Here is a 21,086-nt window from a genome sequence, read left to right on the forward strand (position 1 = left end):
GCGGCAGGGCTTGGCGCGGGGCGGCGGGGCTAGGCGGTGCAGGCGGCAAGGCTTGGCGCGGGACGGCGGTGTCTGTGGGGGTGGGGGGGGCTCGGGCGGCGCGTATATAAAGGGGCGGGGCGGGGCGGCTTGGAGGAGGGGCCAAGGCGGCGGCGGTGGAGTCCAGCTCGGACTCCTCGTCCGAGTCGGCGGCGGCGGCGCGCGCGCGGGGAAGGCGGCGGCGGCGGCCTGGCTCGGCTGGGCCTTAGGCCCAGTCGGGCGCGGGAACTTAAAAAAAAAATCGCCTACCGAAATAAAATCCTAGAAAAATAAATAAATATCTAAAAATGCCAAAATAAATTTTCACCGTCTAAATAAAATATTTAGAACGAGATGAACATTTTCTTGGCCCTAAAATGCAAATTTGAAAACTTGCAATTTTTCTAATGCAAACAAAATTGCAATAAAATCCAAATAGGACAAATATTTGATTTTAATATTTTTCCTCCAATATTTCATTTATTTTGGAGAAGTCATATTATCTTCTCTCTTGTATTTTAATATGAAATATTTTCGGAGAGAAAAATAATCAAAACCAAAATCCTCGTTTCAAAATTTGATAAAAGAATCAAATATGAAAACCGGGAAATCCCCAACTCTCTCCGAGGGTACTAGAGTTTCTTAGGATTTCAAGGATTACGGAACGGAAAAGCAATAAAACATGATATGCAATGATGATCTAATGTATAACATTCCAAATTGAAAATTTGGGATGTTACAGCAGGGTTTGCCATCAGTTCGGACATTGACATGGCACCTCGTGCTAAATAAACCGGTTGTTCTTTTTGTGCAGTTCCACCAAAATCAACCAAATTCGCGCATGGCTTGTATGATTTCGCCCTTATATGTTGCAACGCCTTGAACTTATCGGCACCTCCTTTCTTGTGGTGCAAATGAATGATTCGATGTATTCATGAACATTTTGTGCAGTTCCCATTGAAATCAAGCTCAGCACCCCTGTTTGCACGAATACAAAAAAAGTGATTAGTATAAAGCAAACTGTACTATGAATTGACAGTTTAAACAGGCACCTACATGGTCCATGTAGAGCACACTTTTAGAAAAATGGAACTCATCGGAAAGAATCCTAGAACAACATTGTACTCGTGCATCACAGCAAGAAAATGGAGATTTGTCAGTCCTTCTAAGCTGAAGTTAGTTTGGTCTTGTGGGGGGTAATGTAACCATCCTTCAGCTGATGAAGCACTTCTCAAGGACAATACCACTTTTTCATGACAGTATCTAAACAGTAGCACAACACCAATAGAGATGACAAAGCTCAATCATATGGATGAAATTAGTGGGCGAGTACCAACCTTTGTCAGGAGGCTTATTGTGTAGAGCATACAGATGAAGCACTTCTCCGGAACCATCTGTTGCTCTCTACTGTGGTGGACATGCTTACTATATACTCCTCGATTAGATTAATGTTTCCAACATCTTCTTGTGCAGTTCCACTAAAATATATAGTATCTTCAAAGAAGATCCCTGTTTGCACAACTAGAGATAATTACGTATTACATTAAGAGTGACATCAAATCAGTGGCAAAACAATTGCTCGTTCCAGCTATAGCAATAAATTAAGATGCAAAACTATATCATTACTTGTGTCATCACAGTTCCAGTGCTTCATTACAGCACCAGGAGTTGATTTTTGTTTTTCTTCCGCTTGTTCTTCCCCTTCATCACTTGGTTCAATAACAGACAAGCTTCGCCTTCAATGTAAGATTTGGCATGTCAATTAGGTTGCACAAGTATAGCACTAAAAAATGGCATTAATTTTCTGATGAAAGTGGCAAAATACAAGCCAACAGTTGTGAAATATCCTTATCTTACCTCAATGGGATATTGCGGTGCACATACAGGTTGGAAGTCTTGTCTCAATTTGTGCAGTTCACTAAAATCAAGCAACATTACCGTACAAGTAGCACAACATATGAAACCACACTACAGAATCATGTGAAAGAAGGCTAGTACTGACCTCTCATGACGCGGAATTGAAACAACTCACAAGAAGAAGATCTGAACCAAATTTGCCAACACGGACAGGAAGTAAGATCTCCTCTTGTGTAGTTCCACTAAGATCAAGCAATCAAGCAACGTTGTCGGTGTGACACTTTGGTTGAACTGCACAAATCACTCTTAAAACAAAAGTGTTTTGTGCAGTGCAACAAAAGGTCACAATGGCAACGAGGTGAAGTAGATAACCCTGTTTACACAGAGGTGCAAAGGAAACAACTAGTGGTCAATAACGGTGGATGACACAGAAGCCAAGAAAAAGAAGCATATACCTTATCTAAATGGGAAAGAAAGCAAGATAGTAGCATTTGTCAAATGGTGGCATTGATTAATATTAACACAGAGATTATATTAACTATAAAATTCGTTAAACATGTAGCTTGCTTTTAACTGTGGCATTGCATCAATTTTCCAGTGGTATTATTAGAGGGTGCTTGTTTACAAGGACATTTTGGTGGAGGGACTAAAAAACTTCGTGTCAGTCCCATCTAAACCAAACAGGAGGGACTTTTAGGTACTAAAAGTGGGCATTTGGGACTAAAGAAAGAAGACCCCGAGGAAGAGTCTTTGTGGGACTTTTTCCAATAGTTACCCCTGCCACGCATCGCACCTTATCTCTATTAGTTCATTACTAGGGGTAACATGGTCTTTTAGCATGTCATTTAATAACCTCTAGTCCATGTTTAGTCCGTGGAACCAAGCAGGTAGGGACTATGGAGTTTTTAACCAAACAGTTCCTTAGATTAACAACAACTAAAGAGTTGCACGGGACAGTGGACGCACCAGCACCATGTGCATCTACCGATGTACTGGGGTGATGCACAGTCTGTTGCAACAAAGAACAAACAACCAAGGAGCATATCTGTGTTGGTCCCAGGTTTTGTTATCTTTAGACACCTTTCCCTATGTGAGATCAGCAAATCTAGTCCTGCTCAAACTCTACAACCTTGTCCCCAAAAACAAAAGATCAGTTTGTTACAGATGTGCGTACTTCGTTTGTCATTGTTTTCCCTTTTCGACCAACGTAGGTGCTGGATAGCCAGTCTGTACTAGTAGTTTCCCTACTTCCTTTCCTTTATGAACCACGTCCTAGATTTATGCTATACAACTTTCCCCACTACTTTCCCCCATTCATGTCCTCTTTGAACCACATCTTAGATTCATGCGATACAACTTTCCCCACTACTTTCCCCCTTCCTTTCCTTTTTAAACCACGTCCTAGATTCATGCTATACAACTTCTCCCACTACTTTCCTCCATTCCTTTCCTCTTTGAACCACGTCCTAAATTCATGGTATACAACTTTCCCCACTACTTTCCTGTTTGATCCAACTCCTAGATTCGAGTGCAGAAGCAGAAAAATCCCACATGCAGCTAGAGCAATGCATGTGGAATAAGAAAATTATACCTTAAGTTCTTGGGGTGTGGTTCGGTGGGCGACCGGAGGCCGTTCGACCGACACTATGTAAGGTGGCGAAGAAGAAGGGGTCGGAGGCCCTCCCGCGCCGCCGCTGGGTGAAAGTGAATAGCTGCGCCGGTAGTGGATTCCCTCCCTCGCTGACGGCGGCAGCGTTAAGCCTCCTTCCCTTCCCGGTAGACGGATCTTGCTGGCTTTTGACCAGCAGTGAGGGGAGAGAGAAGCCAACAAAGTCTTCTTTAGATCTGGAGAGGGTGAGAGAGTGTGAAGAGAGCAACTACAAGCAGACCAGCAATGAGGGGAGAGAGAGACGCCAACGAAGTCTTGTTTAGATCTGGAGAGGGTGAGAGAGTGTGAAGAGAGCAACTACAAGCGCTGAGGCTCCAGTGTGTATATATATACTGGAGAGAGTGTGAAGAGTGCAAACCCTAGAAAACAAGCGCCGAGGCTGCAGCTTATACGTGATGAGGTGATTATACGGTCACTATGAGATCGTATAGCTCCGTATCCATCCATTTTGACCATTCAAAGAATCCTCCTGGCACGAATTATGCTCAAGTGTAGTTATCGAACCCGAGACCTCAAATTTGATGAGCAAACAGGCTAACCAGCTACACAACTGTCCCGTTATGTTCAACGAGAGGGAAATAACCTTTTATACATTCCTGCATTCGTGTGACAAGCATTCCGTGTTCCTCGTGTGTGTGGGAGTCATTGGGATTTAAATCATAATCGTGTGATGTGGCTTTGGTGGTAAGACTATCCACAGTGGTGCAGAAATAATGCAGCCTTAGTCACCTTACCTCTCTGCATGTAGTACGTTGGGTCCCACCAGTCAGAGGGTGAAACAAACAAATTAATAAGAAAAATTAAAAGCACCAGCGGTGTATCTTACCTCACACATCTCGCTACTGCTCGGGAACACTGTCCAATTGATCCCTCTGTTCGCTCACGTACTATTTTAAGTGAATCCTTATTATAACATGCACACAATTTTGGGCACTTGTATTCGACCTAAGTCAGTGTGCCACCGTATCTTGTATGACTCCCTCCTTGTAGGTGTAATAAGTCACGTTAGAACGTGCAGCGGGACCAAGGTGCAAGCAGATTGGAGGAGAAGGAGAAATTTGACCGGTCATTCCTCCAATCAAAGCCCTGATTTTTGTCTCTAAACGCAACAATTAATCCAAACAACTAAGAGATGCCATTTTAGCTACCATGCAGGGCCACGTATTAACTGACATGCAAGCCGACTTTGATTTCTTGACTGATCAACGCGTAGTTGCGCTCCTTGCATTGGGTTTCCGGGAGAGATAACAAGGCAGAGTAAGGAGCGTTTGGTTACATTGCTTAGGCTGGTCATAGTGGTGAGTAACTTGGACTAGTACAACATGCATATGTTACTAGTCTATGTTACTACTACGCGAAGTTTGCCGTCGGAAGCGAGCCGATCTGGCTCTCCTGAGCTAGGAAGGTTTTTCTAGCCCACCCAAGCTAGCTGGCCCACGAAAGCTAACATATTTTAACAATTCCAAATGCCTAACCTTGCCCGGCTATGCTATAAGCTGTTTTTGCTAAGGATCCAAACGCTCCCTAAGTAACAACACTCGCTAGCAACCAGGCCAGGAGGGGATTGAGATCCGAAGTTAATGGATGACGCCTAAACATTTTGGGAATATCTGATTTCCGTAGGATGACTTAACACCTAGACGGAGGGAGTACTACTCCTCAATCTAGGTTTGATGGAATATTCGTCACCTCTTCTCTTCTTGTACGTATTCCATTTGTATCTCACTTCCTATGGCTTCGCACTCGCATGCTTTTCCTATTCTATGAACCTGTGTGTGCGTGTGCGTGTGTGTGTGTTTAATAGCATGTGTGTGTTAAAGAGAGCGACAAATCGACCTACTCATATAGAGAAATGGTGTGTAGTGTACGATTTTAGCCGTGAGAGTCGGTGCATCCTCTTGTTTCCGGGCGTCCGGTAGGGACAGGCGGACAGCTGCCACGCCCGCTCCTGACCAGCCTAGCCCACCCAAAGCCCCTCCATCGCCCGCGCATGCTTCCCACCCGAAACGGTCAGCGCCGCTCCAAAGAATCGGTGCCGCATTCATGCCCGGGCAGAGCAGACACGACCTCTCACTGGCGCTTGCGTTGAAGGGAGAAGCGGATTCAAGAGTGATGGTTGCTTCGTCCGTCCAACTTACTGCTGGGTCTATGTGATTTGATGGCTCATTGGTCATTATTACTGAGGTGGTAGGGCTACTGGATGTCCCACGCTTTCGGCGAAAGGAGGTACTACTAGATTACAACTTTCTCCATTCTTACGGCGAGGAGTGCAAGAGCAGTGAAAACACGCAGGCTAGTGATTACATGGCCCACCTCACACTACAACTTTATTTATAAATGACGCAGCACCTACTACTCGTTCTCCTATAAACCTTGCGCTTGGCATCTGCAAACTATTAACCTTGCGATTGGCTCTTCGCCTCTTTGGGAAGTCGAGCAATAATGGTATTGCAGTATATATCGTAATGGCTATATGAGACCGAATGAATTGCTGCATGTCCACCACGTGGCGAGGCTCGAGGGAGAGTGTGTAATATTACGTCCGTTTCAATATGGACTACATACGGAGCAAAATGAGTGAATCTACACTGTAAAATATGTCTGGAGTATGTACTAGTATTTCATATTGAAATATACTAAAGGACATATATTCTAAAGAATATGATAATCTCTCTAACCAAGGTAGGGACAAGGAGTAAACGGAGGGAGTACAGTAAAATTTTATTCCTCGTCCTGCGATCCACTGCGCGCGTGGGCGAGGGAGCGGGCGTAAGGCATAGTAAGCAAGCTGCACATCATCCTGTGAGCCACCGTGCCCGTGGGCGAGGGAGACGGCGTACAAGCAAGCTTCTCCTCGTTCTGTGAGTTGACGGGACACATCAAAAGTACTCCAGTGTATAGAGCCTTGCCTCTAAGGTAGGCCCCACATGGTTTGCCTCTTTTTTAACATAACGCGTCAAGTCACAATTTGTTTGTTCACCCGTGGTAGACGATCCTCCCTCCATCTAGTGGACAAACAGTACACATGTCAAATTACCACGTGGGCTGCCTTTTCGTACAGAAATGAGCTCCACCGTGTACCCGCACGGGTGTGGTTGGGAAGGAGATGGGAGTACGTGCGTCGTGAGTGCACCTCTTATCTTCGTGCACGTCCCCCACCTACGTGGGTGTGTGTGAGAGATACAAACCTAGACAAATGGCTTATGCGTTCGTGAATGTTTTTTGTTTGGGGGGGGGAGGTTGATTTCATGAATGTATTTGTGGGAATATGTGTTGATGACATCTCAAACAAAATTTTGCATGCAATGTGTGTGAAATGGAGGCCTATCCGTATCATGTAAATAGAGGGTTGGGCGATCCACGAGAAGAGAGGGAGGGGTCATAGATATCGATAGAGTCGAAGAGAGGATCAAGTGGGTGGGTCCGAGATCGTTGAAGAGAGCCATCAAAATTGTGTGTGTGTGCAAGTCAAAGATAAGGGCGACAGACCTAGCTACCGAAATGTCAGAGGGCACATGTCAAGTTTGTGTGTGGCAGGGAGACATGACTAGAGCGCTCGATGTATCGGTGTGTGTGGGGGAGGGGTAGGCAGATGCCTAACTATAGAGGTAGAACGACTCGTATATGTGTTGAGAAGGAGAGACCCAGCTATGTCTTGAGGGAGATCGGTCGACATCCATAGATAACTGAAGGACAAGAAGTAGGATGGGACACAGACAGAGAGAGGAGAGAGCGAGGGAGGGAGAGGGGTAGAGTGCTGGATGGGTGATGGAGTTGCTTCTCGAAGATGGTGGGAGAGGCCTACTAGACAAACTGAGGGTGGAACTGCAATATTATCAATAAGAGTGGGGATGTGTTTCTGTGTGTGCCTGTGCATGATAGATCTATCAGGACACATCCATGGATGATGAAGGGGAACCATGTGTTTGGTAAGCAAACCTAACTAGATCGGTAGATCAATTGTTGTTTGTCGGAGGAAGGGAGAGACATAACTAATGAGGTAGATCGATCGACGCATGGGAAAAAACGAGTTATAAGGACCTAGCTAGCTATATGTATAGCGGGAGATCGGTCGGTGTACATCCATTTGTTAGAGGAAAATAAGGCCCGGCGAGACAGATAGACAGAGAGAATGGAGCTAGGAGGTGGTGCGAGAGGCCCAACTACTAGCTAGATAGGGGGAGGAGTGTGTAGTTGTGAGGTCGATGAAAAGAGGGGCGAGAGTTTACACGGGTGTGGGATCATATGAGAGACATGAGGCAAGGACACATAAAGGAGGAGATTGAAGGTGCGTGTGTATGTTGTAGGTAGACATCACTGGAGAGGTTTATCGATCGATGTGTGTCAGAAAGGAGTTGTGGAGATTGTGGGAGAACGACCTAAAGAAAAAAAATGAATGTGCGCAATGGATAGAATGCCGAGGGAGGCGGAGGGCGAGGAGGGCGTGTGCATGCACAAGAGAAAGTTAGTGGTAGCTACAAAGGTTAGAGGATTGTGTGGGTGTAATAGACTAACGTGACAACTCCTTTCTGACACACATCGATCGATAAACCTCTCCAGTGATGTCTGCCTACAACATACACACGCACCTTCAATATCCTCCTTTATGTGTCCTTGCCTCGTGTCTCTCATACGATCCCACACCCGTGTAAACTCTCGCCCCTCTTTTCATCGACCTCACAACTACACACTCCTCCCCGTATCTAGCTAGTAGTTGGGCCTCTCGCACAACCTCCTAGCTCCATTATCTCTGTCTATCCGTCTCGTTGGGCCTTATTTGCCTCTAACAAATGGACGTACACCGACCGATCTCTCGCTATACATATAGATAGCTAGGTCCTTATAACTCGTTTTTACCCACACGTCAATCGATCTACCTCATTAGTTGTGTCTCTCCCTTCCTCCGACAAACAACAATTGATCTACCGATCTAGTTAGGTTTGCTTACCAAACACATGGTTCCCCTTCATCATCCATGGATGCGTCCCGACAGATCTATCATGCACAGGCACACACAAAAACACATCCCCACTCTTATTGATAACATTGCAGTTCCACCCTCAGTTTGTCCAGTAGGCCTCTCCCACCATCTTCGAGAAGCAACTCCATCACCCATCCAGCACTCTACCCCTCTCCCTCTCTCTCTCCTCTCTCTTTCTCTGTCCCATCATATTTCCCGTCCTTCAGTTATGTATGGATGTCGACCGATCTCCCTCAAGACATAGCTAGGTCTCTCCTTCTCAACACATATACGAGTCGTTCTACCTATATAGTTAGGCCTCTGCCTACCCCTCCCCCCACCCCCTCCCCCCACACACACCGATACATCGAGCGCTCTAGTCATGTCTCCCTGCCACACACAAACTTGACATGTGCCCTCTAACGTTCCGGTAGGCCAGTCGCCCTATATCTTTGACTTGCACACACACACACAATTTCAATGGCTCTCTTCATCGATCTCGCACCCACCCACTTGATCCTCTCTTCGACTCTATCGATAGCTATGACCCCTCCCTCTCTTCTCGTGGATTGCCCGACCCTCTATGCATGATATGGATAGGCCTCCATTTCACGCACATTGCATGCAAAATTTTGTTTGAGATGTCATCGACACATATTCCCACAAATAATTCACGAAATTAGCCCCCCACCCCACCCCCACCCCCAAACAAAAAACACTCATGAACACGGTTTGTATCTCTCACACACACCCACGTAGGTGGGGGACGTGCACAAAGAGAAGAGGTGCATGCACGGCGCACGTACTCCTGTCTCTTTGCCAACCACACCAGCGCGGGTACACTGTGGAGCTCATTTCTGTACGAAAAAGGCAGCCCACATGGTAATTTGGCACGTGTACTAGTTGTCCACTTGGTGGAGGGAGGATCGTCTACCACGGGTGAACAAACAAATTGCGAATTGATGTGTTATGTTAAAAAAAGAGGCAAACCATGTGGGTCCTACCTTAGAGGCAAGGCTCTATACACTGGAGTACTTTTGATTTGTCCCATCAACTCGCAGAATGAGGAGAAGCTTGCTTAGTACGCCGTCTCCCCTGTTCCTAAATATAAGTCTTTGTAGAAATTTCACCATGAACCACATGCGGATGTATATAGATGCATTTTTAAGTGTAGATTCATTCATTTTGTTCCATATGTAGTGGAATCTCTACAAAGACTTATCTACTAGTAATAGCTAGCCCCCACTACTAGGAATTCTCTATCCTCTCCTTGAGCCACATCATCAAAATTGATGTAGCCGTTAGATGAAGTAAATCAGTCCATAATAGCTGTCTGATCTACACGTTGAGAGGCTCCGCACTAAGCCACATGCAAGCATGTAGAAATACCGTGGCACATGCATGTGAGTGGGTTTTAAATCACATCAACATGTCTGCATGGAAGCATGCACCGGTAGCATGCATGTAAGTGAACTTTTAAGTCCCATTAACATGTCAAAAAGAAAAATATAATCCCATTATGCAGTAGGAGTTGGATGATCTTTTTTCCTTACGTGGGATGATCTAAATGATGATGGGAGTTTATTTAGTTTGGCTACCACATTTGTCATGCGGTTATAGAGTTTTTTTTAGTTCTATGAAATCGATAATTTTGCGCAGAGAGATATATCGCTGTTCCGCGGCAACACGCAGGGACTCATCTAGTAATATTTAGGAACGGAGGGAGTACTATGTAAAGAGTTAGGTGTCGCACGGTGATAGTGTGAGGTGGGCCATGTAATCACTGAGCCTGCGTGTTTTCACTGCTCTTACACGCCTCCGCTGTAAGAATGGAGAAAATTGTAATCTAGTGGTAGTACCTCCTTTCGCCGAATGCGTGGGACATCCAACAGTCCTACCACCTCAATAATAAAGACCAATGAGCCGTCAAATCACATAGACCCAGTAGTAAGTTGGACGGACGAAGCAACCATCACTCTTGCACCAGTGAGAGGTCGCGTCCGCTCTGCCCGGGAGTTAATGCGGCACCGATTCTTTGGAGCGGCGCTAACCGTTTCAGGCAGGAAGCGCGCGCGGGTGATGGAGGGGCTTTGGGTGGGCCAGGCTGGTTAGGAGCGGGCGCGGCAGCTGTCTGCATGTCCCTACCGGACACGCCCGGAAACGAGAGGATGCACTGACTCTCGCGGCTAAAATCGTACACTACACAACATCTCTCTGTAGGAGTAGGTCGATCTGTCACTCTCTCTAACACACACATGCTGTTAATACACACACACACACACATGCACACGCACGCACCTTGGTTCCATTGCACCTTCTAACATGACTTATTACACCTAGACGGAGGGAGTAGTAAGTATACGAGATACGGTGGCACACTGACTTAAGTCGAATACAAGTGCCCAAAATTTATGTGCATGTTATAATAAGGATTCACTTAAAATAGTACGTGAGCGAAGAGAGGGATCAATTGGACAGTGTTCCTGAGCAGTAGCAACATGTGGGAGGTAAGATACACCACTGGCGATTTTAATTTTTCTTATTAATTTTTTTGTTTCAGCCTCTGACTGGTGGGACCCAACGTACTACGTGGAGAGAGGCAAGGTGACTAAGGCTGCATTATTTCTGCACCACTGTGGATAGTCTTACCACCAAAGCCACATGACACGATTATGATTGGAATCCCAATGACTCCCACACACACACAAAAAAACATGGCATGCTTGTCACACGAATGCAGGAATGTATAAAAGGTTATTTCCCTCTCATTGAACATAACGGGAGGGTTCTGTAGCTGGTTAGCATGTTCGCTCATCAAACTTGAGGTCTCGGGTTCGATAACTACACTTGAGCATAATTTGTGCCAGGAGGACTCTTTGACTGGTCAAAATGTTTTCTAGGGTTTGCACGCTTCACACTCTCTCTCCAGTATATATATACACGTTGGAGCCTCAGCGCTTGTAGTTGCTCTCTTCACACGCCTCTCTCTCCCCTCACTGCTGCTCAAAGAGCCAGCAGGATCCGTCCGCCGGGAAGGGAAGGAGGCTTAACACTGTCGCTATCGGAGAGGGACTACCGGCGTAGCTGTTCACTTTCCACCCAGCGGCGAAGCGAGAGGGCCTCCGACCCCTTCTTCTTCGTCGCCGTCCCGTCGCCCACTGAACCACGCCCCAAGAACCTTAAGGTATAATTTACTTACTCCACATGCATTGCTCTAGCTGCATGTATACCATGAATCTAGGACGTGGTTCAAAGTGGAAAGGAGTGGGGGAAAGTAGTGGGAAAAGTTGTATATAGCATGAATCTAGGACGTTGTTCAAAGAGGAAATGAAGGGGGAAAGTTGTATAGCATGAATCTAGGACGTGGTTCAAAGAGGAAAGGAATGGGGGAAAGTACTGGGGAAAGTTGTATCACATAAATCTAGGACGTGGTTCAAAGAGGAAAGGAAGGGGAGAAAGTACTAGTTCAAAAAGGAAAGGAAGGGACAAGGCTGTAGAGTTTGAGAAGGACTAGATTTGCTGCGCTCACATAGGGAAAGGTGTCTAAAGATAACAAAACTGGGACCAACACATATGCTCCTTGGTTGTTTGTTCTTCGTTGCAACAGACTGTGCATGACCACAGTACATCAGTAGATGCACATGGTGCTGGTGCGTCCACTGTCCCGTGCAACTCATTAGCTTTTGTTAATCCAAGGCCCTGTTTGGTTAAAAACTCCCTAGTCCCTACCTGCTTGGTTCCAGGGACTAAACATGGACTAGAGGTTATTAAATGACATGCTAAAAGACCATGTTACCCCTAGTAATGAACTAATAGAGACAAGGTGTGATGCGTAGCAGGGGCAACTGTTGGAAAAAGTCCCAAAAAGACTCCCTCGGGGTCTTCTTTCTTTAGTCCCAAATGCCCACTTTTAGTCCCAAAAAGTCCCTCCTGTTTGGTTTAGATGGGACTGACACGGAGTTTTTTTAGTCCCTACACCAAAATGTCCCTGTAAACAAACACCCTCTAATAATGCCACTGGAAAATTGATGCAATGCCACAGTTAAAAGCAAATTACATGTTTAACAAATTTTATTGTTAATATAATCTCTATGTTAATATTAATCAATGCCACCGTTTGAGAAATGCTGCTGTCTTGCTTTCTTTCCCATTTAGATAAGGTAGATGCTTCTTTTTATTGGCTTCTGTGTCATCCAGCGTTATTGAGCACTAATTGTTTTCTTTGCACCTCTGTGTAAACAGGGTTATCTACTTCACCTTGTTGCCATTGTGATCTTTTGTTGCACTGCACAAAACACTTTTGTTTTAAGAGTTTTATGTGCAGTTCAACCAAAATCTCACACCAACAATGTTGCTTGATTGCTTGATCTTAGTGGAACTGCACAAGAGGGGATCTTACTTCCTATCTGTTAAGGTGAATTTGGTTCAGATCTTCTTCTTGTGAGTTGTTTGAATTCCGCATCATCAGAGGTCAGTACTAGCCTTCTTTCACATGATTCTGCAGTGTGCTTTCATATGTTGTGCTACTTGTACGATAATGTTGCTTGATTTTAGTGAACTGCATAAATGGAGACAAGACTTCCAATCTGTATGTGCACCGTAATATCCCATTGAGGTAAGATAAGGATATTTCACAACTTCTGGCCTGTATTTTGCCACTTTCATCAGAAAATTAAGTTTAGTACTATACTTGTGCTCCCTAATTGACATGCCAAATATTATTTGAAGGCGAAGCTTGTCTGTTATTGAACCAAGTGATGAAGGGGAAGAACAAGCGGAAGAAAAACAAAAATCAACTCCTGGTGCTGTAATGAAGCACTGGAACTATGATGACACAAGTAATGATATAGTTTTGCATCTTAATTTATTGCTATGACTAGAACGAGCAATTGTTTTGCCACTGATTTGATGCCACTCTTAATGTGATATGTAATTATATCAACTTGTGCAAACATGGATCTTCTTCGAAGATACCATATATTTTAGTGGAACTGCACAAGAAGATGTTGGAAACATTAAACTAATCGAGGAGTATATAGTAAGCATGGCCACCACCGTAGATAGCAACAGATGGTTCCGGAGAAGTGCTTCATCTGTATGCTCTACACAATAAGCCTCCTGACAAAGGTTGGTACTCGCCCACTGATTTCATCCATATGATTGAGCTTTGTCATCTCTATTGGTGTTGTGCTACTGTTTAGATACTGTCATGAAAAAGTGGTATTGTCCTTGAGAAGTGCTTCATCTGTGCTGTTTTAAATATTTCCTTTCCTTTTTTTCGAGCAAACAGGGATGCTGGCATTTAGTACTCCTCTTGTCTTTGCACAACAGGATCATCTTCCTCTGAAGAAGAATATGGAGTACGTGAAGTGACTAGTTCCGATTATGCCAGGATGAAGAAGCCCTGTCTATCTTCTCATCAGAAGGAGCAGTTGAAGGATGGTTACATTACTCCCCACAAGACCAAACTAACTTCAGCTCAGAAGGACTAACAAATCTCCATCTTTTTGTTGTGATGCGCGAGTACAATGTTGTTTTAGGATTCTTTCGGGTGAGTTCCATTTTCTAAAAGTGTGCTCTACATGGACCATGTATGTGCCTGTTGAAACTGTCAATTCATAGTATAGTTTGCTTTATACTAATCACTTTTTTGTATTTGTGCAAACATGGGTGCTCAGCTTGATTTCAATGGGAACTGCACAAAATGTTCATGAATACATCGAATCATTCATTTCCACCACAAGAAAGGTGGTGCCGATAAGTTCAAGGCGTTGCAACATATAAGGGCGAAATCATACAAGCTACGCGCGAATTTGGTTGATCTTGGTGGAACTGCACAAAAATAATAGCTGGTTTATTTAGCACGAGGTGACATGTCAATGTCCGAACTGATGGCAAACCCTGCCAATTCCACAATCGTATGCATTTGATATTTTGGAATGGGACAACCTTGTCAAATTTTGCTCATTGATTTTAGCAAGACATGCGTTTGATATTTTCGAATGGGACGCCCTTTGCTGTCAGCAGCGTCGATCAAATTTTTCTTTATTCTTTAGTTGTGAAGTAAATATTGCCTCTGACATGTGAGTCACTGAGATGCATAATCATCAATTGTTTTGAATGTTCTCTATGAATTGACAGGCATGTGTGTTTGATTGCAATGTACAGAAATGCTAAAAAGCTACTCAAACTCTTTGTACTCCTTCTGTTCCTTTTTACTTCGCACATTGTGAAAGTGCATACTTTTTTGTATAGGATTGGTCAAACTAGAGATACTTTGACTGCAGACAAAACTTGTATGTAGACTAGAAAGGACCGGAGGGAGTACATGTGAAACTGCTGCAAACAAGGTGATCACCCTGGGAATAATGCTAGTACGTATTGTTTTGCATGTTCATCCAATGCCAGTGATACATGAATTCGAACTAATCGAAATAAATTCATTCATACACAGTCGGATTTCATATAAACATGATGGATTTCATTACATTTCATACATTCTTCAACTAAAAAGGGGGTGCGCTGGAGGTATAATTAATTAACCGAAGCTACCCACCCGTGTCCTGCTGAGCCGAACAGAAGCTTCAGTGACTTAACTATAGGTGCAGTTGCGTAACTGACATGTGGCCTGTTGGGCCCACGTGTCAGTCAGCCAACTACACCAAGAGTTAAGTAGAAGCAGTGTTCTTCTCCAGCGCAGCTCTCCGACTCCACGTCGCCGCCAAGAAGCTAACCGACCGTCAATGGTCAACCCTCCTAGCTTGGTTTCAACCGGAGGGTAGCAGCGGTGGCCTTACTTGGACCCGAGCGCCGGCGACCTACCGTGTTCTACTCTTCCTTGTTTTCTGTGTGGCGCGGCCTCGTTGGCAGTGGGGCGGGGCCTTGGCGGAGCCGGCGATGTCCTCTGCCTCGTTGTTGGCGGGGTGGGGCCTCGGCGGAGCCGGCGGTGTCCTCTGCCTCGTTGCTGGCGGGGCAGGGCCTCGTTGGAGCCGGCGGTGTCCTCTGCCTCATTGTTGGCGCCGCGAGGCCTCGGCGGAGCAGGGCCTCGTCGACGCCAGCGGAGCGGGGACTCGTCGGAGCCGGCATTGTCCTCTGCCTCGTTCTCGGTCTCGCCAAAGAGCGCCTCGCCCGCTTCATCGCCCTCTTTGCTAGCCTCTTTGTAGGAGGCCGCAGCCTCCGCCACCTGCATGCGGTACCGCCAGCGCTTGAGGCGGCCCTTGCGGGCAGAGCGGTACGAGTCGAGCAGCGCCTCCTGCTCCGCCCGCTCCGCGACGATCTGCCCCTCCGCCTGCAGGTGCTCCTCGAGGAGATGGTGGTTGTAGGCGGCGTCGGCCTGCGCCTCCCGGAATTGCTCCTCATGCCTCTGCCTCACCCTGTCCATATATTGGGCACGGGTCTCGCCAATGATCATGGTGCAATGCGCCGACGAGGATGGCGCGGAGGAGGGGGTTGGCGCCGGATCGTCGACTACCATGTTCTCCATTGGGACGTCGTCGTCCTCCGGCTGCCTGCCGGCCAGCCTGTCGGCAGCAATTGCTGCCATCTCCTTGTGGTCCGTCGTCCACCCGTCCCGAAGAGCGCCGAAGCGCGAGGAAGCCATGGTGGGCAGTAGTGGTGTGGACAAGAGAAAGGGAACAAATGCGTATGACTGCGACTATGGCCGGCGCAGCAGTTTATATAGCAATGGTGGGCAGGCGAAGGGACGGACGTGTGGCACCGGAGTAGCCGCCTCGACAACCGCGTATCATTAATGTGGGCGGCAGATGGACGGACGGACGGCACTTGTGTCGTTTGAAGGTGGAGCAATCGCCTGCACCAGGAAGCAAGGAGGGCAGCGCTGACTGTTTCGGGCGGAAAATGCGCGCGGGCGAGAAGATGACTTTACTTGGAGAGGATGACAATTGGGACCGACCAGGTCCATAGCCTCATGCACGCAAGTGCCTCCTTATTATATATATACTAGTACACATGCCCGTGCGTTGCACCGGGCGAAAAAAATAGAACATGTTTCATGTGCCATTATGAACCATTTTATATCCAATTGTAATAAACGTCAAAGATAATGTTAAACGTTAAAATTTTCTTTTTAAAAATAGAAGGTAATGTTAACATAAAAATTGGAATACTTCTTAAAGAATAGTCAACATTTTTATGAAATTTGAACATTTCTCTAAAAGAGATCAATTTTTGAACAGATGTTTTTCTTGCAAAGAATCCATTTTTAGGGGTAATAATGTATTTATGGGTAATAGCATTTTTCTTTATAATATAATTTTGAAAATGTTTTTATATATATTTTTGTGCAACTGATTTTTGCACAACCTGCTTCATTTGCCAGTGTGCATCATTTTTTATATCCAGTTTTCATAAACATCGACGATAAGGTTAAACATTAAAATTTTCTTTTTTAATAAAAGTTAACATTTGCATAAAATTGAAATACTTTCCAAGGAAGAGTTAACTTTTTATGAATTTTTAACATTTCTTTAAAAGAAATGTTTTTTGAACAGAGTTTTTTCTTGGACGCTTTATAAATTTTTTGGGCTTGGCAAACACGCACGCTCTCAAAAAAAATACACTGTCATTGCGACACAAACTGCACACATTGTCTCTGTTCCAGTTCCCTTCACTGTCCCTATTCGCCGCCGATGCCACCGATCCCCCACTCCCCTCGTCTCTCCCCTCGAACCCTCTCCTTCCCCTCGCGTCTTCTAACAGACACACAACACACAGAGGAGCGAGCGCCCGTTGCCTTGATCCCTCCAGCCCCGCGGCCCTCGGGCGCCACTCCGACTGCAGAGTGCTGCCAAGCCGGTGACGAACCCTTCTACGCCGCCTCCTCGTTACTTCCCGTGTCCCTGTCCTTTCCCTCACGCCTCCTCTGCATTTGTGCGCCGGGCAAGCGCAAGGCCGCCGTTGACCCGGGCCACTCCGGCCAAAAATAGTACTCCCTCTGTTCCGAAATATCCGTCGCTAGTGGTAAATTTACAAAAAAATTGGAAGTTTTTGGGACTGAACACAACCGGCAGTCAAGAGAATCATCAGTTCTCGTCGTCGCATCGCCCACTCAACTCGCATCCACCATTCCACCCGCACCCCCCGAACTTCTCCGCCGTCCCAGCGCCGGCGCGACGCCGCATGCCCCGGCAGAGCAAGCGCTGCTGCAATCGCATATGCCCGTCGAGCGCCGCTTCATCCTACGCATTCGGCCGCCGCTGCCCCCGTCGCATCTGCCTGGCTCCAAAAATGCTCATTTTTTGGGTCCAAATTGGCTGATCTTGCGACGGTGCTAGATCTGGTAGCGGCGAAGGCAGCCAGCGGGGAGGAGTAGGTCCTCCATGGCGGGCGGTGGCACGGAAGTGGGCGGTGAGGCGGCTCGGTGACCGGACGGCCCTCCTCCTCGCCGTTCCCTTCAAAAGACCCCTCCCCCTCCCCAAATCCCCTTAGAGAGTGCACTGACAGATAGATGGAGTAATTTCGCCTTAATCCGTGGTGCTTCCCTTTCTCTACTTAATCTGTGGTGGTTCCAAATCCTCCTAAGAGTAATTGATGCCCAACATTCTCCGTCTCATTTTCATTGCTGCTTCTCTGGCCACAGCGTTCTGCGTCTCCTCGATGAGTAATCAATCCATGTTTAGAGTTAATTAGGAGTGCATTATTTTTTGCTAGTTCCTCATTGCTACAATTACTCCTGATTGTGACCCAGCTTCCAAGTTTCAGTCATTATTTCTGGAACTTTTCTATAATTCGAGTACTATGATGATGTTTATCTTCTTAAGAACAAAGGAACAAGTGTGGGAGGATGATATCTCTGCTGCTTGTTGTACTTCAATATTCCAGACCGTTGTTTAAGTTCTTGGAGTAAATTCAGTGTTTAAACATTTTATTCTTGGCCACAACAATAACTATGTGAGTGTACTGTAATCCAAGAGATTGTTCTTCATTCTTCTTGTAGGTAATAGTTGTTACTGTTACTGTTAAAGACATGGCTCTCTTGGTGCTGCAGCTTCTTCCTCGCTGTGCAGGGACGGCGGCGACGAGCTTCTACCTCGGCTACAACCACCTAGGTGAGTTCCTCCTCTTCTCTATGGTGCCACAGATAGCTAGCACTGGACTTGTGACATGGTTTAATTCATGTGATGTTGCAATGATTTGTTCCTGTTAATTGCTGGAGTACTTGTTCATCATCATTTCAACATCATGATGTACTCCTATTTTCAGCAAATTGTTTAGTTTAAATGTACCAATAGTAATCTTTTAAAATGTCAGGAGTAAATTACAGTGCTCCCAATATCAGGAGTAAATTTTCAGCAAATTGTTCCTAATTACTATGGTCATTTAATTCGGAGTTGGTACTGATTCTATCTGTTTATAGCTATTTGGAGTAGAGTAGTTCTTTATATACCCTGAGTAGTTGTGACCAAACATATAATTTTTGCAGCAAGTACAAATGTGCTAGAGTAATTCTTTCTATTGCTATGGACATATGGGCTATTTCTTTCTATTGCTATGGACAATATCTTATGTAGCCAAAGTTCGCTCTCTTCTCAAACCTGACCATGTAGTGTAGTGACCAGTAGTAGTAATGTGGTGATTATCCAGTAGTAACAAATGCCTGTAAATGTTCAGTTAAAGCAGCTTATAGCCTTGGGAATGTGCTTATTCAGATCACACAATAAGGAAAAAAGAACACTACCATTAAGGAATGCTACAGAAATGGCAGTGATACTGAAGGATCTGCTTATTCGGATAAGAATTCCAATTCCAAAAAAAAAATCCCTTTCAAAAAAGGGCAGTAGGATTAGGGTAAATAAAAGGCAGGGAGGAGTACACCTTGCTCCTGATCCAGAACAATAAAGGGACTGATAATGACCAGGTGAGGTAGGATTCGGGAACGTGATGCCTTGATCGTTTTCTGACTGGATCAGGAGGCCGGAGCACTGTTTGCTTTCCATGTTCAGTGTTCATGCTCGCTCTATCATTGGGGTTTATGGCCGTATGTACAAAGACATCATTATTTTCTTCATTTCTTTTTGGCATCAGATTATCAGAAGCATCTCCCACTCCCATGAATGTTGTTTCTTTTCTCTTATTTTCCTTTTCTGCTTGATAACATCAGTACTACAAAAAAACATGACTATTTGCTTATTTGTAGTGACTTTCATGCATTACATTAATGCATAGACATCTTAGGCAAAGAATGTTTAATTCAGCAGTGTAGCAGCATTAGCTTGCTCCGCTGTATGCCGTATGCTCCGTTGTATACCAGGAGTACATGTTTATGGTCTTGTTGCATTAGTCTAACTTCAATTGGAATGGCGGGATATATATGCATGATCCATGAATCAAAACATGACATTTGTTGATCATCTGGAAATAAAGTACCTTACCAAAATAATCTGTATCAACTTGAGCATTTGCTCCTTGAAATAATCATGTCAAAAGCACATCAAAATGCACTTTCATCAGTATCACCTTAATTGTGACTTTCTTCATGTTCTTGTTCTTTCAGCAGTATTATTCAGATTCTTGCTCATGGGGTTCTTGTTCTGCAGGTTCTGCTGGACAAGGAGCTCGGAGAGGCGCTGGAGGAGGTAGAGAATTTGATAAAAAAACAGGGTAGCAGCAGCATTTCAGTTTGGGAAGGTTAGACTGCTGGAGTTGAAGCAGTTGTGGATTTCGTCAAGGCAAAAATAGAGCATTTCCACTTAGTGAGATGAAAAGGGTTAGCTTTCAGGCTTTGTTTCAGCATGCTTTTGATTCGTCACTCCTGAGCACTAATTATTACTTGCCTGCACTACTCCCTCTCCGTGTACATATTAGAAATTCTAAAAAGACTTCATGCGTGGGTCAAATGTGTGCTCGGTGCGTTAGGTCCTTCTTGTTTTAATTTGAACAAGAAACCAACCCTGTACTACTGGTAGTCCTAAGCCCAGGGATCACACTAAGCACACTTGATTTTTTGGGTCGAAACTGTAAATTAGTACGTTGTTGGCCCTGCTGCACAGCATAGCAGGAGAGCCCGACCCACCTTCAATGTGCGCATGATCTAGGGGCCCTTCCAATTTCATTGTTCCTCCTTTGATTATGCCTTCCTTTAAATCCGGCTTTCCTTCCTTTAATCCTTCCTTCCTTATTCTCAAGTCAGAGACTTTCTTATTCTTGCACGCTTAGTCTCTTACACCGTTCACTCCTTAATTCCCGAGACAACTCCTTGACGCCGAGAAAACTAAAAAGCGTATATAAATTGGGAGGATTTAATGTAAAGGGGCAAGGTGGGACTATTCTGTACAAGAGTAATTTTCTAGCCTTGCCCAGGCCTTTAACCCTTTTGTTTTGTGGGTTGTGGTCGCTGGCTTAGTTGGGCTGGGCTTGTGCCTTTAAACTCGGTGATGGATAAACGAAACCAGATTTCCCTCAAAAAAAAAAAAGGATAAACGAAACCAGATCGACCGGTGACGTACGGGCAGTCAACGAAACGTTTTTATAGCGATTATTATTATAGACAGCTACTTATGACCATAGCCCTTTTATTATTATTAGGAAAAGATAGTACCACCTCGGGTATATGTTTTAGATTCA

The 21,086-nt window shown here is 45.2% G+C and overlaps 1 long non-coding RNA gene across 1 annotated transcript; it reads left to right on the top strand.

The window, feature by feature from the left end:
• Positions 1 to 17,524: 17,524 nt before the first annotated feature.
• Positions 17,525 to 20,574, top strand: LOC119300139. Its single transcript, XR_005146389.1, has 2 exons — positions 17,525 to 18,571; positions 20,060 to 20,574. It is a non-coding gene; the product is annotated as an uncharacterized LOC119300139 (long non-coding RNA).
• Positions 20,575 to 21,086: the final 512 nt, after the last annotated feature.

This window comes from Triticum dicoccoides, chromosome 5A (assembly GCF_002162155.2).
Source record: "Triticum dicoccoides isolate Atlit2015 ecotype Zavitan chromosome 5A, WEW_v2.0, whole genome shotgun sequence".
In the NCBI taxonomy this organism is placed as follows: Eukaryota; Viridiplantae; Streptophyta; class Magnoliopsida; order Poales; family Poaceae; genus Triticum; species Triticum dicoccoides.